The sequence below is a fragment of the Bos taurus genome, chromosome 9 (genome assembly GCF_002263795.3).
Source record: "Bos taurus isolate L1 Dominette 01449 registration number 42190680 breed Hereford chromosome 9, ARS-UCD2.0, whole genome shotgun sequence".
Lineage (NCBI taxonomy): Eukaryota > Metazoa > Chordata > Mammalia > Artiodactyla > Bovidae > Bos > Bos taurus.
Window position 1 is genome coordinate 12,855,413 of NC_037336.1, and position 25,932 is coordinate 12,881,344.

At 43.9% G+C, this 25,932-nt stretch overlaps 1 long non-coding RNA gene across 2 annotated transcripts; it reads right to left on the reverse strand.

Annotated features, from left to right (window-relative positions):
• Positions 1-18,945: 18,945 nt before the first annotated feature.
• On the reverse strand, positions 18,946-25,607 carry LOC132346196 (uncharacterized). Of its 2 annotated transcripts, none has more exons than XR_009495954.1 (3): positions 25,266-25,607; positions 24,570-24,868; positions 18,946-19,896 (listed from the first exon to the last, which is right to left on the reverse strand). It is a non-coding gene; the product is annotated as an uncharacterized lncRNA (long non-coding RNA). The 2 variants fall into 2 exon arrangements; XR_009495955.1 differs by having other exon boundaries at positions 24,570-24,663; positions 24,765-25,607.
• Between the last annotated feature and the right edge of the window lie 325 nt (positions 25,608-25,932).

Sequence of the window (25,932 nt, forward strand, 5' to 3'; positions counted from 1 at the left end):
CCTCAAGTGGCAAAATTGGGGTTCTTTTGATATTCTAAAATTGATATTTTTGCATTCACAGTTAGAAAAGGCCAACTGTGCTTTGACTGGTATCTGCTGCTGCCAAGTCGCTTTAGTCGTGTCCGACTCTGTGCGACCTCAGAGATGGCAGCCCACCAGGCCCCCCCATCCCTGGGATTCTCCAGGCAAGAATACTGGAGTGGGTTGCCATTTCCATCTCCAGTGCATGAAAGTGAAAAGTGAAAGTGAAATTGCTCATTCGTTTCTGACTCTTGGTGACCCCATGGACTGCAGCCTACCAGGCTCCTCCGTCCATGGGATTTTCCAGGCAAGAGTACTGGAGCGGGTTGCCATTGCCTTCTCCGTGACTGGTATCTAGAAGCTTGTAAAACAGAAAATGGTAGAGTAACTTCTTCGCAGAAAATCAACAAGAAATTGCTTGAAACTGTCACGCGAGTGTATGTTCCTCGGTTCTTTGTCTCGTTACAACAAAGATTTAGAGCAACGGACATTAAAGCCCTCTGCGTGTCACAGCTCTTGGGTCTTAGACAAACCATGCTACAGCTCTTAGGCAAATCAGTGTTACAGCTCTATTTATTTAGAAGATAGCAGGAGAGAGAGAGAGAGAGAGAGAAAGAAAAGAGCACATGCACGTGGGAGAGAGAGTCCGTGAGAAAGCGCTTTGGCTTCTCCTTTTATATGTTTTTTCCTCCATCTGGGCCTGCCCTATGCAAATTGGGCTTAGCCGGGAGTGCTGTTTGTTCTGTTTGTTCTGCCTGAAGTCTTCACTCTGGTCCTCGGACCTTCCTTGTCTTTTAGCCACCGCCATTTTGGACTCCTTTTCCCTATTCTACCTACCTAACAAAACTATCAGAATGAAAAAGGCTGCTAGCACTGACTTTGCCAGGTCACAGGTCTAGTGGAACTGGGAAGTCACGTTTGGCATTTATGCCATTTGGTTTTTGCTTTTTGGGGCACTCTTGCCACTTGGCTTTTGATTTGGGGGCATCTCTTTGCTTTTTATTTCATTTGGACTGTGACTCCTGGCTGGTGAAGTTCTGTTTCAGTTTGGTTTTGTTGGTTTGAGTGCACAGACATCTGGTACAAAGTGTTCGAGCTAGTATGTGAATTGCTCACTCTAAGGTTCTACGCCCCACCTGGGAACCCCTTGGGAAATTTTTTAAATGACTGGTCAATCTATAGCTATGATCCAATACCAATAAAAATGGCCTAAAAATATTAGATCTTTATTGACATAGAATAGGAAAATGCACTGAAGTTCTCTCACTTCCAGGACTTCCTCCTGTAATCAACAGCCGGGAGCTGATCAAACTGAGACCCCTACTTCGCCAGAGGGACAATCCCTGCTGGGACCAATCTGCCCTTGTTATCAGGGCCAAGTTAAGCAATATCTGATCTAAATTTCAGTTGTAAAACTATGGTCACAAAAAAAAAAATAAGATTTTTGACAATGTGGTCACAATATTCTTTAGACTCCAGAGGAAGCGTGAAGAAAAAATTATCTCTAAGAATTCTTGCCCTGAGGAAATAACTCCTCCTATACATCTAGACCATATCTAATTCTTGAAACCAAAAGGAACATAAAGGGGAACAAAACCTTTTAAAATCTTACTGCAACCATTTTTTATTCATAACTAAGTTTGGAAAACAAAGCTACAGGATCTCTTGTGTCTGTTTGGATGTATGTATGTCTCAGTATGTGTCTTTGCTTTTTTTGATAATATTGCTGATTGCTGAGGTCAGTTTGTAAATGAACTCTAATCTAAAAAAAAAACGTAAGCGCTTACAAATCAGTAATTCTAAATACAAGAGAAATTAACCTAAATGAATTTCAGGTTCATGTGAAATGGGAAATATTCAGTGTTAAATACCTGATATTAATGTTTAGTTGTTGATCTAAATAATGTAGACATGTCTAGGAGTACTTAACATTAAGCAGAATATTTCCATTGTACCTAGGTTTAATATAAGTTAAATATTATTATATCTGTTACAAGTATGTCAGCAAGGAAATGACCTCCAGTGAAAAGACTTCTAAACAATGTAGATGAGCTATGAGCTTTTAGATAGACTCTATTAAAAATAATTATGCTCTTTAGCAATATGTGTCTAGTCTCTCCAGATTGGGGTAAGTTAGACTCTATTAAAAATAATTATGCTCTCTAGCAATATGTGTCTAGTCTCTCCAGATTGGGGTAAGTTAGACTCTATTAAAAATAATTATGCTCTTTAGCAATATGTGTCTAGTCTCTCCAGATTGGGGTAACTTGTACTTCTAAGGGTTGTGCTAAAATAAGTGTTGGAATTCTATTGAATAGTGGAGTTATTTCCAAATAAAATAAGATTTTGAAACATTTACTACTAAATACTAATTACCTCTTACAGAGAAACTAAAGATATTTGAGATTAAATATAAATGATGCTTGGTGCCATTCTAAAATGTGATTTAAGAAGCTTTGTCAACAAATATCAATGAGGTTTAGAACAACTCAGTCAGATAGGACTATAAGTCATTGTGAAACAATACTATTCAGCTAGCCAAAGTCCCAATAAAGAATTTCAGAACAGATCATTTAAGAGATAAAGAAACTTAAATCTATTGTCAAAGGCAGTTCTTTATCTGAAGAAAAGGTGTCCTCTTAACAGAGAGAAAAGCTAAATTCAAGTGTTTGCACCAGCTTACTTTACTTAAAAGGTAAACTTAGTTACCTTTATTTTAAACTTAGTCCTAACCATATATGTATAAACACACACAAAATTCTTTCCTCATGGTTCAGTTTTCACAAACCTTATCGTACCCATTACCGTGTTCTTCCATCCTAAAAAGTCACCTGGAAGTCAGACTTACTTCCTTTTCCCTTCACAAAATTCTATTCCTCATATCTTCTTTACTGAAAACACACTTCCTACCTCCCTTAAGCAACCAAGAACTGACTTTTATATTAGCATTTTATAGATAAATAAATACCAGTGATGATTTCTAAAACCTTTGTTTTCTTAGAGAACATTTTAGAATGGCACCAAGCATCATTTATATTTAATCTCAAATCTCTTTAGATTTCTAGCCTAATTTTGGGATGCTTCAGAGGGCCCCTGAAACATCCCAAAGAGAGATATTACACTAACTAGGTTAATTTTATATACAGAATTACATGGGAAGTATTGTCAAGTGAGTAGTAAGTCTCAGGTTATATTGTATGGTAATATGTTACTAATATAGATATCCTAGAAACTGTATGGAGTTCCTGAAATTTTGATATGTTTGGGTAAAATGTTATCAGGCATAATTCAGTTACTATCTCAAAATATTGTCATAGCACTAACCAAATTTTGCAAAAAGTGCTTCCTCAAGATTTATGAAAAGAAAAAAAAAAAATTTATGAAAAGGACTTTTGGATAAATACCAGTTTCTGAACTGGAGAAAGATTCTAATGAAAAATCTGCTGACTTCACAAAGGTTAACAAAAGGATTGAATGAACTGGTGAATATGCTTATAACTTTTATGGTTTCTAGTTTTTCAGGTCTAAGAAAAACTTTCCCTTCAAATTAATTATGACAGTAATTTGGTAAAATTATATTTTATAAACAAATTGAAACATTTGTCTTTTCTCTCTATCTGAACCCTCCAGAGATTGGAAACTCTTAGTTTCCAGTAATTTTATCAGATAAGTTAGGAAGGTTATTTCACTAACAGGTACAGAAATCTGAAGGAACTTGAATCTGAGACCTTGAGAAGGGAGGAATTCACTTAGATCTGTCAGGCAAAATCTGTGATAAACGTTTGGCATGACTTTCTAGCCCTGAAAGGTTTTATTTTAAATGGAAATCTGTGATCAATTAAGGTTATATAAATCATCAGGCAAAGTTTATTGCGACCAGACCTATATTACAAACAAGTCTTAATTTGGTTATATTTGGTAAAAATGATGGTGATTTTAGGGAGAAAAAGATGTTTCAATGAATGTCAAATCCCAGTTTGTTAATGGAGGTCTGTATCTACTAAGACTCATTTCCTGGATAGTTCTTTGTTGTTAGGGTATATTAATGTAAAATTTAATTGCATTATTAAAGGACACTCTAGGGTTGTTTCTGAAGCTTATCTTAGTAATCTGTCTTTGGATGACCTGCAATTAAGACTGAAAGAAGACATAGTTTAAGGAACTCTCCAACCTGGATGGATGGACCTTTCTATCAGGTACTCTTAACTAGCTCATGCCCAGTGAAATTGAAGGAAAATTGACTCTTGGGTTAACTCCCACTTCCAAAGGCCCCTAAGCTGGACTGGCCTGTAAAAAGGCCTGCTGACCTCACACTCACCTTAAAACAATGCTCAAACAGAGGAAACTACACTACACTAGGATGAGAAGAAGATGACATCAGAAGTAGACAGCTTGCCCAAGATGCTGATCTGACTTTTATGATCATTTATAATGTTTTCTGGATTCCTTGGACCTGTGCCTATCAATCAAATCTTTTCTATCATGGACACGATTCTATGCTAGTTTAAAACTCAATCCAATTGTTTGATTGTGGCCAATTACCTATGTCTAATACTTCTGGGTTTCCTTGGTGGAGTTCTGTTCTCTAGGGTTACCCACTAGGAATTTATTTTAGATGAGTGTTCAGTCCTGTTCTATCTTCACGATATTGCAAATGGGATTCTCTCACCTGGCCAATTAATAATACCTGCTCTTGGGGATGCTGGCCATAGATATAAGTTTTATCTTAGGGTCATTTTAACTCAATTGGAGTGATAAGCTAAGTCTCAATTAACAAAATTAAACTATCATCTGTGAAAAGGAAAATTTCCACAATTATGGGGTGGATCTACATGGTTAACACCAGGTTATGGTCATTTAAGTTTAAAAGCTCCTCTATGTTGGGAAGGGTTAAGTCATACTAAAAACAATCAACCTGGTAATTATGAGACAAGGCTGGGTGCTTTATGAACTATGTCTCTTATTACCATTAGAGAGAGTGATTGGTATGGAATTCAGTGGATTTGTGGCACTAATTTATGGCCTTCACAGCTACAGGGTTGGATACGAAGGTGTAGCCTGGGATTCCCATGAATTTTACGTCATACACATTAATGAATTAGAGGTAACCCTAGCCAGTCTACCATTGGTATGATCTCAATGGGTCAAAGATCTGTATTCTACTGGTATGATCATTTAGCAGCTTGTGTGTATGTGTGTGTGTGTATGTGTGTGCACCTTCAATGGGGTTGGAGGATGTAATTGACCATATCTAAGCCTTAACATCTTTGATAAGCTTTAAATGAGAGTAACCGGGCTATTAGCCTATTGAATTCTGAGATCTCTATGATGAGAGAGGCAGTGCTACACAACTGCAAGGCCCTTGACACCTAAAAGCATCTCAGGGAGATATCTGTGCTATAATGCAAACTGAATGCTATATTTTCATACCTGGTAAATCCTTTAACACATTTGAATCACATGAAAAATGAGCTTTCTGCTTTAAGTGACCCATTCCCTAATCTGGACTGTCTTTTAAGAAAACTGGTATGGGAGGCTCATGGCTAAAATATTTACTTTTAATTCCACTAGTGTTATTAACTATACCATTTGTATTTTGCTTGTTTCACAAGATTATCACTTCTTATATTACCAAGTGTATGAACCTCCAATGAAAATGATGACTAGATTTGAAGCAGTTGATCAAATGTATAGCTCGATATATGATCAATGATTGTAATAGTGTAACTCTAGGTTTGAAAAGATGCAACGAGAGGGAATACTTTCCTGGGCTATAACTAGAAGACAGGTGTCCAGGGATCTTTGACTATTAAGACCTAGTCCAGTAATAGCACATTGAGTGTCTTATCAACAAAAACCTTCTTCAGAACTGGGAACGAGCCTTCCCAGCAACACGGAACAAAATGGTCATGAAATGCCTGCCAAAGTATGGTCGGATTTATGACCACAAGGGGGCTGTGTCAACTACAGATTGGCATGGACCAAGAGCATTGCCAACGACTAAACAACAAAGGCGAGATTGAACCCCACGCTGCTACAGCTGTTGACCTTCAACAACCCGGTAGAGTGAGGCACTCTGTGCTCCAGGGAATCTGGTGGGACAGGTCTTTAGATAGTTGGATGTTTTTAGGGACAGATTTTATGATTTCAATCCTTGCATCTCCTCATATCTAGAGAAACACTAACTCCCTTCATGGTGATATCAGATCCTCATGACTAACAAAAAACCTTTTGTAAAATGAGTGCTTCATGATACTGAACTCCCCCTTTGGTAAAGAATCTGCCTGCAGTGCAGGAGACATGGGTTCAATTCCTGGGTCGGGAAGATCCCCTGGAGAAGGAAATGGCAGTCGACTCCCAAATTCTTGCCTGGAGAATCTCATGGACAGAGGAACCTGGCGGGCTTCAGTCCATGGGGTCGCAAGAGTCGGACACGACTTAGCAACTAAACTACTACTACTACTACTACTACTTTCCTGAAACCTTATAAATTGTCTTTCCCCCACTGCCCCACTTGAGAGCAGTCTTCTCTCAGACCTATCTGAGATGCTGCCTCCTGGGCTGCAGTCCTCATTTTGCTCCAAATAAAACTTAACTCACAACTCTCAAGTTGTACATCTTCCTTTAGTCGACACCTGCCAGTGCAAAAGTTAGCCTGGGCTCCGTAGAGGTGATGAGAGGGGGCCTGGGGCCCTGGGCACCTCCAGTATTTCAGTGCCGAGCCTGAGGAGGCTGTTCAGAGCTGGGTCAGAGAACTGCTTAGGATCAGGAGGGGATGTCCGGTTCCCTTGAGGGATCCAATGTCCCTTTATGCCACAGCTGGGACACGGACCTGGAGGGGGCCTTGGCTTTAGGCATGAGTGGGCCCAGTGGCCTTCTTTGCCACATTTGAAGCAGGGCCCAGGTCGCTTCCTTTCTTTGTTGGTTGATGGAGGCTTGGAGCCATATAGGGCAGTGGCTAAAAGGTGGCATTTGGCCTGATCTTGTTGGGCCTTCTCTAGCTTTGCATGTCCTTCCTGGTTATTGAAAATCTTAAAGGCTAAATTTCAAAGGTCTCATTGAGGGGTTTCAGGACCTTCTGTCTTTTTTAGTTTCTTTCAGATATTTGGGGACGACTGGCAGATAAAATGGGTGTTAAGGACAATGGTGCCCTCTGCTGAAGTGGGGTCTAGTTTTGCATATTTTTGTAGTGCTTCTGTTAACCTGTCTAGAAATTGTGCTGGGTTTTCATCTAGCCCTTCAGTTATTTCCGAGAGCTTATCAAAGTTGACGGTTTTATGCCTTGCCTTTTGGAAGCCCACAACGAAGCAAGCAACTGTGTGACTACAGGCTGCTCATCCAGGTCTCTGTGCCTGATAATCCCAGTTGGGATCATCGCAGGAACAGCTGTTGCTGTATATATATATATAAGTATGTATGTATGTATATATATAGCAAGCCTGAGAGGCTTGCTATAGTCCTAGGAGAAGAATGGAGGAAAGGATGATGTAAATATCATGCCAGGTTAAGTTGTAAGACTGGGTAAGATGCTTGAATTCTTTTAGATAATTATCAGGGTCCGAGGAGAAGGAGCCAAGATGCTTTTCAATCTGAGATAGATCAAAGAGGGAGAATGGGACATGAACTCAAACAGTGCCTTCTGCCCCAGCTACTTCCCTTAAAGGAAAGAGTGGAGCGCAGAAAGGAGTGGAGTCCTGCGGTGAAGTTTCCTGTTTCAAAGGTGTTCGGGACGGGGTACTGGGGAGGGGATCTAGGGAGATGGGGTAAAGCCTTAGGATCCTCGGGGTAGAGGATGGGGCTGAGGTCTCAGAGCTTATCTCAGGCACAGGCTGGGGAGCTGGTTGGGAGCTGCAGCGGTGGCCTGTGCCTGAGAAGGAGGGAGGGAGGAGGGGGTGTAAGGTGGAGGTTGTGGAACTGGATCTGGAGCTTCTGCAAAGGGATTGGGAGCTATTGGGGGTGGGCTGTGGTCAGAAAGGTCGAAGGAAGAAGGAAAGTCTGAACAGGGAAGGGGAGACATCGTATTTGGAGGATGTGGCCCAGAGTGGATTCACAGAGAGAGGGGTCGAGAGCAAAGAGCAAAGAAAGCCTGAACATAAAGGATTTCTAATCACTTGCCATTGCGGTGGCAGAAGTTATCAAGGTCTGGTAGAGTATCATAATCAAGAGTTCCGTTTTCTTGCCATCGGGACTTGTTACCAAGTCTGTATTGCAGCCGGACGGTGTTAGAATAGTAAATAAGTCTTTTTGGTCTTATCTCCCCTTGGAAGCCCAAGGCTTTTAGGTTACGGAGAAGGCATCCTAGAGGAGTAGGTTTTGAGGGCTGGGATTGAGAATTTCCCATTGCCGCTGAATAGGGAGGTTAGACAAAGGCGAGAGAAAGTGAGAAGAAAGGTCCCAGAGAAAAGGCTTCCGCATTCTCAGGACTCTCTCAGAGTAATAACAGTCTGCTTTGAAATGGGCGTCCCCTATTTCAAAGTCAGACGGAGTACAAGGGCCATGGAAATCCTCCCGCCCAGTGAGAGAGAGAGGATCCCAGAGAATGGGATTTCACTCACTCTTGTAACCTGTGGATGAAAAGTGGGCTGGTGTGTGGATGTCAGTCCAGCAAGGCAAGTGGAGAGTCCCGGCCTGGAGATGGTCTCAGTTTCTCTGCCAGGTCCAAGGGAGGGGACGACCGGAGGTGGGCAAGGAGCCCACCCAGTTGCCATGGATCTTCCTTCCCGGGTTTTGGCACCAAAATGTAAGGCGAGTGCGGAGAAAAAGAGAGCAAGCCGGGCAGTCAGGCAAGAAAAGGTAATTCATTAGAGGGAAAAGAGAGGGTGACGACTGGTTCTTAAGGAGAACCAGCGTTCCCCCTTTCTGACAGAGTCCTTATACCCCACCAATGGGAAATTCTCTGAAGGGATTATCACGTAGCCAGAGGTCTGGAATCTGGTGGTCTCGCAGCTTTGAGAAGACAGGCACCAGTGAGATAACAGGATGCCATTTGGGCAATTTGGACAGTCTCATATTGTCACCCTGCTTATTTAACTTCTGTGCAGAGTACATCATGAGAAACGACTGGAAGAAACACAAGCTGGAATCAAGATTGCCGGGAGAAATATCAATAACCTCAGATATGCAGATGACACCACCCTTATGGCAGAAAGTGAAGAGGATCTCAAAAGCCTCTTGATGAAAGTGAAAGTGGAGAGTGAAAAAGTTGGCTTAAAGCTCAACATTCAGAAAACGAAGATCATGGCATCCGGTCCCACCACTTCATGGGAAATAGATGGGGAAACAGTGGAAACAGTGTCAGACTTTACTTTTTGGGCTCCAAAATCACTGTAGATGGTGACTGCAGCCGTGAAATTAAAAGATGCTTACTCCTTGGAAGGAAAGTTATGACCAACCTAGATAGCATATTCAAAAGCAGAGACATTACTTTGCCAACAAAGGTCCGTCTAGTCAAGGCTATGGTTTTTCCTGTGATCATGTATGGATGTGAGAGTTGGACTGTGAAGAAGGCTGAGCACTGAAGAATTAATTGATGCTTTTGAACCTTGGTGTTGGAGAAGACTCTTGAGAGTCCCTTGGACTGCAAGGAGGTCCAACCAGTCCATTCTGAAGATCAGCCCTGGGTGTTCATAGGAAGGACATGCTAAAGCTGAAACTCCAATACTTTGGCCACCTCATGTGAAGAGTTGACTCATTGGAAAAAACCCTGATGCTTGGAGGGATTGGGGGCAGGAGGAGAAGGGGACGACGAAGATGAGATGGCTGGATGGCATCACTGACTCCATGGACGTGAGTCTGAGTGAATTCCGGGAGTTGGTGGTGGACAGGGAGGCCTGGTGTGCTGCGATTCATGGGGTCGCAGAGTCAGACACGACTGAGCGACTGAACTGAACTGAACTGACAGATCACTGTGATTTATTCCTTGTGAAATCATCATAATGAACCATCTTATCAATGAGATCCCATGTGGGCCTGATCACTTAATAGGCTTGTGCCAAAGTACTGATTCTGAATGTCAGCTCACAAGGCAGCAGCTTGAAAAGTGCATGGGTCATATAAAGGAGAATTCTGGACTAATTTTAGGAAAAGTGCCAAAGAGGCAAGGATTTCCTGGAAATTTCTCTAGGGATGAAATCACTTATTGATGACATTTTAAAAAATCCTACCTGTACCTAGCTGGCCCAGTACTAGCAGGATAGATTTCTGACATTCCCCACTTACCTTGCTAGCACTGCTTGCCTTACTATGTCTCTCTATTCCCTGTGGAACACACATATCCAGCCCAGCCATGCCCACAATGCTCCTCCAAAATGGCTTCCCCCTGAGGGCCTGGATTCCCCCCACAACAGACTCCTTCCCTACCACACACAGTGGTTGGACTCAGCCATGACTCACAACCCCTCAAGGTGGTTCCCACTCCACGTCATCTCCAGCCAGAAGCACATCTGCAACTGTTGAGGTGGGGTTCACACTCGGCTGCACTGGTGGCCAACCAGACCCACCAGCCTGCCCAAAGCAACAATGGTACATCCAACAGGACACCACACTCAGCCTACACAGGAGACACGCTGGATTTCCTGTCTCTGCTGACCTGGAGGAACTGTTCTTCTGAGCCACACAGGAGACACTACATAAGTCCACTCGTTCAACATGGAGACATAGTTCATCTAAGTTCATCTACCTAATATTAATGCCTAGAAACAAAAAAGGCAAAATGAGGAGACAAAAATTTATTACAAATGAACAGCTAAGACATAACCTCAGACAAAGAATTAAACAAAGATGGAGATAAATAATCTACATCAGATGGGTGTAAAGTAATGGTCATAAATATATTTACTTGCTTATATCCTTGCTGGTTCATTGGTTAAGATGTTCCTAACAATGTAGGAACATCAATAAAGGACAGAAATTGTATGGACTTAACAGAAGCAGAAGATATTAAGAAGAGGGGCAAGAATACACAGAAGAACTGTACAAAAAAGAGCTTCACGACCCAGATAATCACCATGGTGTGATCACTCACATAGAGCCAGACATCCTGGAATGTAAAGTCAAGTGGGCCTTAGAAAGCATCACTACGAACAAAGCTAGTGGAGGTGATGGAATTCCAGTTGAGCTATTTCAAATCCTGAAAGATGATGCTGTGAAAGTTCTTCATTCAATATGCCAGCAAATTTGGAAAACTCAGCAGTGGCCACAGGACTGGAAAAGGTCCGTTTTCATTCCAATCCCAAAGAAAGGCAATGCCAAAGAATGCTCAAATTACCGCACAATTGCACTCATCTCACACGCTAGTAAAGTAATGCTCAAAATTCTCCAAGACGGGCTTCAGCAAAACGTGAACCGTGAACTTCCAGATGTTCAAGCTTGTTTTAGAAAAGGCAGTGGAACCAGAGATCAAATTGCCAACATCCGCTGGATCATGGAAAAAGCAAGAGAGTTCCAGAAAACCATCTATTTCTGCTTTATTGACTATGCCAAAGCCTTTGACTGTGTGGATCACAATAAACTGTGGAAAATTCTGAAAGAACTGGGAATACCAGACCACCTGACCTGCCTCTTGAGAAACCTATATGCAGGTCAGGAAGCAACAGTTAAAACTGGACATGGAACAACAGACTGGTTCCAAATAGGAAAAGGAGTATGTCAAGGCTGTATATTGTCACCCTGCTTATTTAACTTCTATGCAGAGTACATCATGAGAAATGCTGGGCTGGAAGAAGCACAAGCTGGAATCAGGATTGCCAGGAGAAATATCAATAACCTCAGATATGCAGATGACACCACCCTTATGGCAGAAAATGAAGAGGAACTAAAAAGCCTCTTGATGAAAGTGAAAGAGAGTGAAAATGTTGGCTTAAAGCTCAACGTTCAGAAAACTAAGATCATGGCATCTGATCCCATTACTTCATGGGAAATAGATGGGGAAACAGTGGAAACAGTGTCAGACTTTACTTTTTTGGGCTCCAAAATCACTGCAGATGGTGACTGCAGCCATGAAATTAAAAGACGCTTACTCCTTGGAAGGAAAGTTATGACCAACCTAGATAGCATATGAAAAGGCAGAGACATAACTTTGCCAACAAAGGTCCGTTTAGTCAAGGCTGTGCTTTCTCCAGTGGTCATGTATGGATGTGAGAGTTGGACTGTGAAGAAAGCTGAGTGCCAAAGAATTGATGCTTTTGAACTGTGGTGTTGGAGAAGACTCTTGAGAGTCCCTTGGACTGCAAGGAGTTCCAACCAGTCCGTCCTAAACGAGATTAGTCCTGGGTGCTCATTGGAAGGACTGATGCTAAAGCTGAAACTCCAATACTTTGGCCACCTCATGTGAAGAGTTGACTCATTGGAAAAGACCCCTATGCTGGGAGGGATTAGGGGCAGAAGGAGAAGGGGACGACAGAGGATGAGATGGCTGGATGGCATCACTGACTCGATGGACGTGAGTTTGAGTAAACTCCGGGAGTTAGTGATGGACAGGGAGGCTTGGCGTGCTGTGATTCATGGGATCACAAAGAGTCAGATATGACTGAGCGACTGAACTGCCCTCAACTAAACTGTTTATACTAGTTTTATGTAAAATAGCCAAAACTTGGTGGGAAAAGCAGTTGTTCAACAAATAAACAATGTATGTCTGACGAACAATGCAGAAGTAGCTTAAAAAAGGAATGAACTGCAGATACCTTTAAAATTCGTGAATATCAAAACATTATGCTTAGAGATCAAAGATGACACAAACAGATGGAGAGATACACCATGTTCTTGGATTAAATGAATCAATATTGTGAAAATGACTCTACTACCCAAAGCAAACTAGAAAGTCAGTGCAGTCCCTGTCAAGTTACCAATGGCATGTTTCACAGAATTACAACAAAATTTTTTACAATTTGTGTGGAAACACAAAAGAACCAAAATAGCCAAAGTCATCTTAAGAATGAGAAATTAATCTGAAACAATTAGCCTCCCTCACTTCAGACTATACCACAAAGCTACAGTAATCAAGACAGTATGGCAGTGGCACAAGAACGGAAATAAAGATCAGTGTAGGCCAAAACATAGAAGAAGACTTTGATGTCTTCCAAAGAAGACATACAGGTGGCCAAAAACCCATAAAAAGATGCTCAGCTCACTAATAGATGCTCACTATTCTGTCAGTACTAGAGAAATGCAAGTCAAAACTACAAATGTGGTATTACTTCACACCAATCACAATTGGCATCATCAAAAAATCTACAAACAATGCAGGAGAGGATATAGAGAAAAGGGAACCCTCTTGTGCTCTTGCTGGGAATGTACATTGATATAGCCACTATGGAGGGCAGTATGGAGATTCCTTAAAAATCTGAAAGTAGGACTACCTTATGACACAGCAATCTAGGTTACCTTAGAAAACCATAATTTGAAAAGACACATGCACCCTACTGTTCATGGGATCACAAGGATTCAGACAGAACTGAGCAACTAAGCACAGAATAATATATATGTGTATATATATATATATATATATATATATATATACACACACACACACACACAAACACATATATAATAGTTAAAAACATAGTTCAGATACACACACACACACACACACACACACACACACATGGAGCCTACTGTTCATGGGGTTGCAAGGAGTCAGACAACGCTGAGCAACTAAGCACAGAATGTATATATATATATATATATATATATATATGGAATCTAGAAAAATCGTACAGATGAATCTATTTACAGAGCATAAATAGAGGTAAGCCATAAAAAATGAACTCGTGGACACAGCAGGGGAGGGAAAGAAGGGGACGAATTGAGAGAGTAGCATTGACATATATACACTACCATGTGTGAAATGCTAGCTAGTGGGAAGCTGCTGAGCAGCACAGGGAGCTCAGCTTGGTGCTCTGGGATGACCTAAAGAGGAAGGAGGGGTGGAGGAGGATCAACAAGGAGGGTGTATATGTACGCATACAAATGATTCACTCATTTTACAGCAGAGACTAACGCAGCTTTGTAAAATAACTATAACCCAGTTAGAAATAAGGAAAAAGAAAGAACAAATAAAAATATGAATATCCAGCACTCCCCTGGTGGTCCAGTGGTGAAGATTCCGTGCTCCCAATACAGGGATCCCAGATTCCTGTACTAGTCAGGGAACTAGATCCCACATGCCACAACTGAGACCCAGAGCAACCAAATAAAAAACTAAATTAAAACATACAAACATCACAGACAGCATAAATAAAATGTTATCCATACATTTCTAATGGACTTTATAAAGAATGGGTACATTTCCTTTTAAGGAAAAGACTTGAACATTAACAGAAATAAATTAAGGAAATTTAAAAACAAAAAGCAACCTAAAACTTACTATGCCAAACAATAAGAGTCAGACACAAAGGAAAAATACATGATCCGATCTGTTTGAAATCCTAGAAAAGTAGATCTAATCTCTGGAGATCAGCATATTATTGGCTGCCTGGTGTTGACTGAAGTGGTTGGGAAAAGGACAAGGGAATATTTGGGGTGATGGATGCATCCTGTATCTATTACATATATAGGTAACCCTCAACCAACACAGGTGTGAACTGCACAGGTCCTCTTACACCTGGATTTTTTTTTTTTTTTTTTTTGATAAATACATTCTGTGACATGACCCATGGTTTTTGAATCCACAGATGTGAAACTGAGGCTACCTAGGGCTGACTGTAAAGTGTACACATAATTTTTGACTACATGGAGGGTCTTAATAATTTTTGCTTTCAAATAACTAAATTTTCTAAAGGGAATGATGCTCAGAGATACAAATTGTTACTTTCATCTCCACCTGCCTACCTCCCATCTTCATGTTGATATCTAAGAGATGCCTCAAGCTCAGGCAAGTCCACAGCCATGACTTGTCACTTACCGTCTGTTCCACCAGGGGTCTCCCCCATAGATGTCACTGCTTCTTGTTTCTCAGGCCCAAACAACAGTGGCATAATTGGCTACTTCCTTTCCACCAACTCCAGATACAAAGATATGAATTGAAGAAAAATAAAGTTGATTCTGTCTTTCAAATGTATCTAGTCTTATCCATATATGAGCACTTGCTTTATTACACTAGTACCAGTCAGCAGTGAAGTGGATTTTCAATGCTTTATTAACTGCCCATGTGCTGCTGCTGCTGCTGCTGCTAAATCGCTGCAGTTGTGTCCGACTCTGTACAACCCCATAGACGGCAGCCCACCAGGCTCCCCCATCCCTGGGATTCTCCAGCAAAGAATACTGGAGTGGGTTGCCATTTCCTTCTCCAACGCATAAAAGTGAAAAGTGAAAATGAAGTGACTCAGTCGTGTCTGACTCTTAGCAAACCCATGGACTGCAGCCTACCAGGCTTCTCCATCCATGGGATTTTCCCGGCAAGAGTACTGGAGTGGGTTGCCATTGCCTTCTCTGAACTGCCCATGTAGATGGAATAAAATCAGTCCAATAAAAGTCAGTTCCAAGTGAACAGTGGTTCTAAATGGGGAGGTAAGTAAACCTGGAAGAAGACATAGGGGAATATCTTCATGATCTCAGGTAGGCAGAAATAGACACAAGTCTTCTTTGTTCATGCTGCATCTCCAGTGTAGATGCCCAGTATTAACAGAAGGAACATAAAGGAAACTTCAACACCTTCTGGAGAAATCTACACACATGCAAGTACTTGAGTCATTGTGAAAATATACAGTGTTCTTAGTGATCAGATTGAATGTGAGAAATGTCACTTATTAGTCTAATATCTAATGCAATCCTAATTAAATAACATTCGGGCTGATTTTCAGGATAAACTGAGTCTAAGCTTCACACAGAATAACTGAGCAAGAATATCTCAGGAAACCCCTGAGGGGAATAAAAATCAGGTCAAGTGATGAGGTGTGATAAGGCCTACCAGGAGATGAGACGGATTTTAAAGCCATGATTATTATCATTTTGTTGAAGAATCCAGGCCACTGTGTAGTACAAGGTGCATTACTGGCTCATGAACCACCACTAAAAATACTGCCAATTATTAAGATTCTGACTTGTTAGGTGCCTCCCAATTCAGAGATCTCAGAAGTGTGAAGACGTGTGCCTTGGACTGGCCTTGATGCATGGATTCTCAGAGAGATGAAGTGAACAATGAAAAAGCCAGAGACAGACACCCAAACATGCATAATTTTAGTAGAAGATTGATAGAATATTTCAGATAGTTGGGAAAAGGGAGATCTTTTCTTGACTGATAGTGAGAAAACTAGGTAGTCATCTAGGAAAAGATATTCTTGTCTCACACTTTATACACAGACACACACACCCTACAGCTGACCCAAAGGTGTGCAACCAAAAGCCAAGAGACAAACAGTTGTGTAGAAGCCAAGGGATAACAATTATTACATCCTCAGACTAGGAAGGCTTTTCCAAATTGTGAAGAGTCTACAAGCCACACAAAACTGATAATCTGACTGCATAAAAATGAAGCCCAGTGGTAAGGCCAATCCTGTCCCAGAACTGAAGTGAAAATCCAAAAGGTAAGATTGGAGGTAGCCTAGCCCCTAGCCCCAACTCATCCTGTTTTTAGAGTCCTCATTCTCCCCAGAACCCCACCCACATGGCTGGTGGTGGTCCAATGTATATGGGACCTCAGTCAGTTCCTAGAAGAAGAGGGTCACTTTCTATAGAAAGCAGGTTGAATGGTATCCTGGAAAGATCTGTGCCCAAGAAACTGTGAAGGGAACTTGTCTGAGAAAAGGGTCTTTGATATCAATAGACTTGTTCCACAAAGGGCTGCTATAAACCATAATTTGTTTAAAAAATTCTTTTTCAAGGGAATGATGTGGGAAGTGCAATAAATCAAGACTCAATAAACCAAGACATGCCTGTGCTTCGTGCAGCCTAGGAGGATGAGTCGGTGCCCCCTACTCAACTGACCTCACAGAACAGGGTCATCCAGTATTGCAACATTGAAACCTCTTGGAGCTGGCCTGTGCTCTGCCTCCCCTGATGTCCTACAAGCTCTTCTGCTTTTAAGGGGCTCTTATAGTAACAGCTCTAATGAGATGAAATTCATATTAACATGCAATTCATCCATTTAGAGCTTATAATTCAGTGGTTTTTATTATATTCAAAAATAGCCATTGCACTATGTAATTTCAGAAACTTTCATCACCTCAAGATGAAAACCAGGGAACTTCCCTGGTGGCCCAGTGGTTGAGAGTTCACCTTGTAATTCAGGGGACTCAGGAACTGGAATCCTACATGCCATGAAGTAACTGGGTCTACGCCCCACAACTACTGAGGCTTGCACACTCTGGAGGCCATGCGACACAACTGGGGTCTGTGCACCACAGCAAGTGGTCTGGCAAAATGCACTGAAGATCCAACATGTAGCAACTAAGACGACGAAACCAAATACTTAAAATTTAAAAAATATATACTTAAGTGTTTAAAATTTTAATATTTTTTCTCACACCATGCACAAAAATAAACTCAAAATGGATGAAAGATCTCAACGTAAGACCAAAAACTATAAAACTCCTAGAGGAGAACATAGGCAAAACACTCTCCTACATACATCACAGCAGGATCCTCTATGACCCACCTCCCAGAATATTGGAAATAAAAGCAAAAATAAACAAATGGGACCTAATTAAACTTAAAAGCTTCTGCACAACAAAGGAAACTATTAGCAAGGTGAAAAGGCAGCCTTCAGAATGGGAGAAAATAATAGCAAATGAAGCAACTGACAAACAACTAATCTCAAAAATATACAAGCAACTCCTACAGCTCAACTCCAGAAAAATAAATGACCCAATCAAAAAATGGGCCAAAGAACTAAACAGACATTTCTCCAAAGAAGACATACAGATGGCTAACAAACACATGAAAAGATGCTCAACATCACTCATTATCAGAGAAATGCAAATCAAAACCACTATGAGGTACCATTTCATGCCAGTCAGAATGGCTGCGATCCAAAAGTCTACAAGCAATAAATGCTGGAGAGGGTGTGGAGAAAAGGGAACCCTCTTACACTGTTGGTGGGAATGCAAACTAGTACAGCCACTATGGAAAACAGTGTGGAGATTCCTTTAAAAACTGGAAATATTTTTATAGAAGATTTTTAAATTCTAAGGTGCTCTACAATTTTCAAAAGGTTCGCACATGATTTCACCTAATCTCCGATATTCCCATAATGTTTTTTCCTCCCCTACCCCTATATTGCTGTCCCCACCAGTATATTTTATAGATATATAAAATCGTGAACTGTGAAAAATAAATGCAAAAAAACACAAATCGATGTAGTGTACCATCATAACAGGGCAGGGTGATCCTTGCCTTCCCTAGTGATTAGCGAGGTGGAACATCTTTAACTTGCTGGACATTTATGTGTCTTTGGAGATATGTCTATTTAACTTCTTTGCACATGTTCTAAACAGGTTGTTTATGTTTGGTTTTAGGAATTCTCAAAGTTAAAGGTATAAATCCATTATAAGATGTGATTTTATCACTCTAGACTTAATGCTGGGGTTGTTCAGCATGGTCAGTGGTCACTATGGACTCAGCCCCTCCTCTGTGTTAACATTCTCTGTCCTCAAAGAAACATGCATGGTTCACTACAGAGAACCCTCTGAGGGCACTTCTGTATACTAGAAACTGGCAAAGGCCAAATGCAAGGAGAAGACACAGAAAAGGAAACCTGCCTCTGGGGTGCTCCACAAATTGCCAAAGCTCTGAAGTCCTTGCTACTTGGGATTTTGAAAAATGCTTCTTAATATGTAAATGGAGAGAGAAGGCCCATTGGGGCTATTGTGCATCCATTGGGAAAGTAAGTTAAATCCCTGCCTCACAAAACACAACCCAAGCATCTAGACACATACTAAGAACCAACACTTGAAAGGAATACTTGACAAATTTTACAGTTATTGATGGGTGAATATTTTTCTTTTTAATTGAGGTATTATGGATTTTTAATGATTTGTTAGTTTAAGGTGTACAGCAAAGTGATTCAGGGATTCAGTGTCTCAGGTGCTTCCTTGGACAAAATTCACTCCATTTGAGGGGCCCCTGGGACATGTCCTCTACTCAGAACAGACAATAATCCTGAAAACACAGAGCAGCACGTGGTGGTGCTCGTGGGTATTTTTTGACTGAATCAACTATTCTGACATGACACACAGAAGAAGCCTAGATGCTAGGAGGGGGCTCTCCAAACCTATCTTCAAATAGGAGGCCTTGCTCCCTTGAATATGGGTGCGTGAAACTGCGCTTGGGTAGGGAAGAGGTGTGTCATGAATACTTTGTCTGCAGAGAACAAAGCGGCGTGTAGAGATGATGCGCAAGCTCATCCCAGGACACTGAGCACATGGACACACTGACTGGATTCTCAGCCCTGGTCTTGGGGCATTGCACTGTCTCCACCCCTGATATATGGTGAGGCGCTCACAGGTGTCCTGGAGAGTATGGTCACCCGACCTGGATCTGTCCAATCGGTGTGTTCCATCCTCCCTGGCCACCGTGATGGGCTCAGGACTGGGGCAGTGACCAATCGGGGCCCAGAGCCGGGACTCATTCTGGAATCAAGGGGAAGAGGAGCTCTCCTGCTGCTGGAAGGGGTGGGGCCGGTGAGGTCAGTCTACAGCAGTAGACTTGGGGCAAGAGGTCGGCCTGGGGCGGTTGGTGACTTCCTGCTCCTGTCAGGGCAGAGGCGCTGGCTTGAGAATGAGGGTGCTGCTGAGCCCAGGGGTTGAGAGCGCTGGTTCCTGCTGTGGTCCCTGAGCTCCACCTGAGACCTGAGGGAAGCCATCTGCTTGTGAGTCCTCCTGCTTATCTGTGAGCTTGTTGGAACCACGCTGGGTTTTTTGTCCATCAGGCTAAGTGGAGACCCTGGAAATGCAAATATGTGGGGTTTGGCTGGCTTCAGGGAAGAAATGACAGATGGCACTGGGAGACTCCAGTCTAATCTGGATTCTGTGATATCTCTTGAAAGTGAAGTGAAAAGTCCTTCAGTCCGACTCTTTGCGACCCCATGGACTATATGATTCATGGAATTCTGCAGGCAAGAATACTTGAATGGGCAGCCTTTCCCTTCTCCAGGGGATCTTCCAAACCCAGGGATCAAACCCAGGTTTCCCACATTCCAGGCAGATTCTTTCCCAGCTGAGCCACAAAGGAGGCCCAAGAATATTGGACTGGGTAGCCTGTCCCTTCTGCAGCGGATCAGGATTCCTGACCCAGGAATTAAATTTGGCTCTTCAGCCATGCAGGAGGATTCTTCACCAGCTGAGGTATCAGGGATGCCCAATATCTCAAGACCAGCTACTAATTGTAGCATTACCCTAAAGAGTCTTCCCAGGATTAAAGTAGCAATCGATGTCCTTATTCTAGAGGACAAAACTGGAGCTCTAAGAAGGTGGTAACTCAGCTAGCAAGGAAGTGTGTACCCAGACAACTCCCCTCCCCAGATCCTGCTGTTAGAACTCAGGGAGGAGCTTGTCCGTGTGACAGGGTCTAAGGTACCCAGCCCACACTGGGTGCTGTGGGGACCTGACTTGGTAACTGCTGTTTGGAAGCTCAGACTCAGAAAAGCAGTTTGCACTAAAGAGAGGAAGGGCACCTCCCTTCATCCACCCCACCACACCCTCCGGGTACTCCCACACCCTGCCCCCTTTCTCTTGCTTTGTGAGGAAATTAGAGTCATGGTCATGTGACCACATTGGCTGTCCACTGTTCACAGGCTACCACTGGAGCTGCTACAGGAGAGGCCCCTTTGCCCCTGAGCACCTCTCTTTCCTTTGCACCATCGGGGCCCTCCTCCACACTTGCACACCAGAGGCCTTTTCTGAGACATTCAGGGACCCTCCCTCAGTTTTCAACAGGTTGTATCCACTGCTGTCCTTTCGATGCCTCCCTTGAAACTCAGCTCATGAGCTCCTTTGCCTGCATCACAGCCCACCTGTCTGACACGGGAGGGACAAAGCTCTGAATCCAAAGCTCAGATCTGACAGCTGGGAATCTGTGTATAAAGGACCTGATTATTCATGCTGTAAAGGCTGTAGTAGGCTCCAGGTGTCCAGAACTAGGGCTTGGGCCAAAGTGACTACAGAGGCGTTTTGATGCCTGGGGAGGCTTCTGTGTATAGTGGGGCTGGGGTGAGTTTCTTGAGGTTCTGAAGGCCCACTGTGTACAGGTTCACAATGCATAGAGAAGAGAAGTTGGAGTCTACCCTGGAGGTGGTTGCAGTTCATGGATGAGCCAGACATGCAGGCAGGTCCCGAAATCACCTGAGCCACCTTCATGAGGGAGTGGTGTGGGGCAGAGGAAGAGACCCAGGTCTGCTCCCTCGTGTGGTACCTGGGGCAGGTTGTCACCAGACTAAACATGTACGTGGTGATGACCATCGCTGCTGTCTGCTAAGGGTTTACACTGGCATGTGTCTTCATCTGAGAGGTCAGGCCGTCTCTAAACTACACTGGCCATGGGCATGGCCTGTCCACCCTCACATGTTTCTTCTCTTCCTTACGGAACATTCATTTCCAAGAGGGTTTTTGGGCCATAGGATGTTGGGTTTTCTCTAGCTTTGTCTCATGAGGAACTCTTTTTGGTCGTTGGTGGTTTTCATTTTCCAGCTGTCTCTTTTGGCTTATTCTGTGAATTTGTTTGTGGAACAGGAAGAGCTCATCATCTCCCTTCTGGCTGAGATTTCACACTTACAACAGCAACGCCTACCTGGAGGTTCTGACCACATTTGCCAAAAGTGCTTCGTTTTGCAGATGACATCTTGAAAGTACCTACGCTGTCTTTTCAGTTACCCAAAGGCTACTTCAAATGAAACAAAAACAAGAATTCTCAAGTTTAGTCTTACAATCTGTGGAGAGTCAGAAAAATCCCCTGGAGAATGGAAAAGCTACCCACTCCAGTATTCTGGCCTATATAATTCCATGGACTGTAAAATTCATGGGGTTGCAAAGAGTCTAACAAGACTAAGCGACTATAACTTTCACTTTCAGTCAGGAAAATATCCAGTTTTCTATCATTTCAGTGATTGGCATTGATTGCAGACACCCAAAGAATGGGAAGAAATGGAGAAAGAAGAAGACTAAATGTTATCAGGTGGGGGAGGGAGAAACGGGGAGTGCTTGACATGAATCCAGGCTTTGCTGGGAAGTGGGGGGCATAGAATGAGAGGGTCCGAATGTACACAAGTGATGGTTACACAGCATTGAGAAGGCATTCACTTCAGTTCAGTTCAGTTCAGTCGCTCAGTCGTGTCCGACTCTTTGCAACCCCATGAATCGCAGCACGCCAGGCCTCCCTGCCCATCACCAACTCCCAGAGTTCACTCAGACTCACATCCATCGAGTCAGTGATGCCATCCAGCCATCTCATCCTCTGTCATCCCCTTCTCCTCCTGCCCCCAATCCCTCCCAGCATCAGGGTCTTTTCCAATGAGTCAACTCTTCACACGAGGTGGCCAAAGTACTGGAGTTTCAGCTTTAGCATCAGTCCTTTCGAAGAAATGCCAGGGCTGATCTCCTTCAGAATGGACTGGTTGGATCTCCTTGCAGTCCAAGGGACTCTCAAGAGTCTTCTCCAACACCACACTTCAAAAACATCAATTCTTCGGCGCTCAGCCTTCTTCACAGTCCAACTCTCACATCCATACATGACCAAAGGAAAACCATAGCCTTGACTAGGCGGACCTTTGTTGGCAAAGTAATGTCTCTGCTTTTGAATATGCTATCTATGTTGGTTATAACTTTCCTTCCAAGGAGTAAGTGTCTTTTAATTTCATGGCTGCAGTCACCATCTGCAATGATTTTGGAGCCCCCAAAAAATAAAGTCTGACACTGTTTCCACTGTTTCCCCATCTATTTCCCATGAAGTGATGGGGCAAGATGCCATGATCTTCGTTTTCTGAATGTTGAGCTTTAAGCCAACTTTTTCACTCTCCACTTTCACTTTCATCAAGAGGCTTTTGAGTTCCTCTTCACTTCCTGCCATAAGGGTGGTGTCATCTGCATATCTGAGGTTATTGATATTTCTCCCGGCAATCTTGATTCCAGCTTGTGTTTCTTCCAGTCCAGCGTTTCTCATGATGTACTCTGCATATAAGTTAAATAAGCAGGGTGGCAATATACAGCCTTGATGTACTCCTTTTCCTATTTGGAACCAGTCTGTTGTTCCATGTCCAGTTCTAACTGTTGCTTCCTGACCTGCATACAAATTTCTCAAGAGGCAGGTCAGGTGGTCTGGTATTCCCAACTCTTTCAGAATTTTCCACAGTTTATTGTGATCCACACAGTCAAAGGCTTTGGCATAGTCATAAGCAGAAAGAGATGTTTTTCTGGAACTCTCTTGCTTTTTCGATGATCCAGCAGATATTGGCAATTTGATCTCTGGTTCCTCTGCCTTTTCTAAAACCAGCTTGAACATCTGGAAGTTCACTGTTCACGTATTGCTGAAGCCCATCTTGGAGAACTTTGAGCATTACTTTACTAGCGTGTGAGATGAGTGCAATTGTGCGGTAGTCTGAGCATTCTTTGGCATTGCCTTTCTTTGGGATTGGAATGAAAACTGACCTTTTCCAGTCCTGTGGCCACTGCTGAGTTTTCCAAATTTGCTGGCATATTGAATGAAGAACTTTCACAGCATCATCTTTCAGGATTTGAAATAGCTCAACTGGAATTCCATCACCTCCATTTATTAACAAAAACTTAACAGAAAAAAATACATAAAGCCATAAAAAAAAATCACAAGAAAGCTACACACAAACCAGATGAAAATACGCTCAGGGGAAGGGAACTCAATCTCCCCTGGGTGGGGAGTGAGTTGATGGCGTCCACGGAAGCAGACAGGGATGGAGACTGCAGAGCCAACCGCTCCCCTGGACAAGGTGTTTCCAGAAAGAACTCTGGGTCTCTGTCCAGAGCGGGGGCCCATTCTCCCTGAAGGGGTGGGTCAGTCATCATGGGCATCTGAGTGTTGGGCAGGAGCCAGGGCAGGCTCTCCCTACAGAGGTGGTGACTCATCCCCTGACTCGGGTTCTCCTGCCAAAGCCTGAGCAGGTACAGGTGGAGTTGGATGTTCTCACTGAGCGGGTGGGACATCGGTGCCTGTGGCTTGGGGTCCTGCAGGCACAGAGGTCCGATCTTCTCAGGGTGCTGGCCAGTACCCAGGTGGCCTGATGTCTTTGGGAGGGGAAATCTCAGATCTCGATCTCCCGTCAGTGGATCCCTGGGTTCTGCACCTGGAGTAACCACCTCTGTAGGGGTAGGTCTTGGAAGTGGAGCCTGGTTGAATTTGAAGGCCAGAGCTAGAGCTGGGAGAAAAGAAAAGTTTGCCCACAGGCCAGCCTTGCCATGTGCCTAACTGGACACTCAAACTTCCTAGAGATTCCCAAAGAATATCCAGCATGGGAGTCTTCTCTGCAGTCTATAAGATGGGTGGTGTGAGGCCAGCCTTTGCTCCAGGCCCAGCCCCAGCTCTGGGGGACTCCTCTCTGTGTGACTCAGCACCCCCTCCCCACATACTCACATGCACAGCCCCAGGCTCCTCACCTCTGTGCTCTGCCATGCTGGGCTCCAGGTCCTCCTGCTGTCTCAGAGGCAGGGCTTCTCAGGGCTCTGGTTCAGGAGCCAGATGTGCTGAGCTCTGTGGAAGCCTGAGACTAGTCCCTGGGGTGTGTCCTGAGAATCAGGCCTTCCCCGCTTCCTCTTCATTCCAAGTTGGGCTGACTCCTTGGGCATGCTTACCTGGAGCCTGTGCTGGGCCTCACGGGCAGAGGGGTGGTGGTCCGACCCCTTCCTCGGGGAGGTGGATGGGGTGCCCCCTAATTGACCACATCCAGTGTGAAGCTCTGAAATGACACTGACCGTCAGCCAGCCCTGCTTGGAGTTTACTGAGCTGGGCCTGACCAGTATGGCTGCTGCTTCTGCCCACTCGAACGTCTGTTCCCACAACGAGCAGAGATGAGTGTCTGCTCAGATATGCACCCAGGACGAAGGAGACCCACCTGAGGGCGTGAGGTCAGCGTGGGCAGATGGTGCTGCCTGGACTCTCCCCATCCTGCCCAGCCTGCTCTCCCCTGGGGTGTGGACACAACCAGCCCACAGCCTTCTGACCCATATCTGCCTGGACTTGCTTGAGGCCGACATACCCCTAGAAACCTCCATCCACATCACAGGGAAAGGACTCAGGGCTACCCGGGTGGGATGGGAGAGGGGACCTGGCCTGGCCTGGGGCTACCGTGTTACCTTCCTGTTCCTTTGGGCAAAGGGCCAGAGGCCTCTTGGGGGGACCCTGAGCCAGTGTTGACCGCGTTCCCACACACTCTGCCCGTGAGCTCTCCTGAGGCCCCAGCCTCTGGGCAGGGGCAAACAGCAGAACATCTTGGCAGCAAGCGATCTGGCTGGGGGCTCCTCTCCACTGTGGAGGCCTGGAGACCCGGGTTCCGAGTTCTTTGCGGTTCTGTTGCCGGGAAGTGACATCATTTCCTGGGTTCATTGCTGAATTCCCTTACACAAAGCTCCCCAAGGGAACCTCTGGGTTTCTGACTGTTCACCCACCCCCTTAGGTCATGTGCAGACACAGTGACTACCACTCCACCCACCCCTCAGCCTTGGGAGGCCTGGGTGCTGCCAGGGCCTGAGCTCTGAGGACACAGCTGCTGTCAGACTAGACTCCTCCTTCTCATCTATGATGTGGCCCTGGACAAGCCATGTGCTCCTCAGGGTTTCCCCAGTCTCTCCATCTGCAGAGTAGGGGTCATTCTCCCATCTCCTGCCTAGGTCTCTTGGCCTACAAACAGCTCCAGTGCCTGTCTAACCTGTGGGCTGGTATCACATGGAGCTTGTGCACTGAGACTTCACATAGGAAGGATTCAATACAGGGCCGACCTAGCATAGAATGGGGCTGAAACAG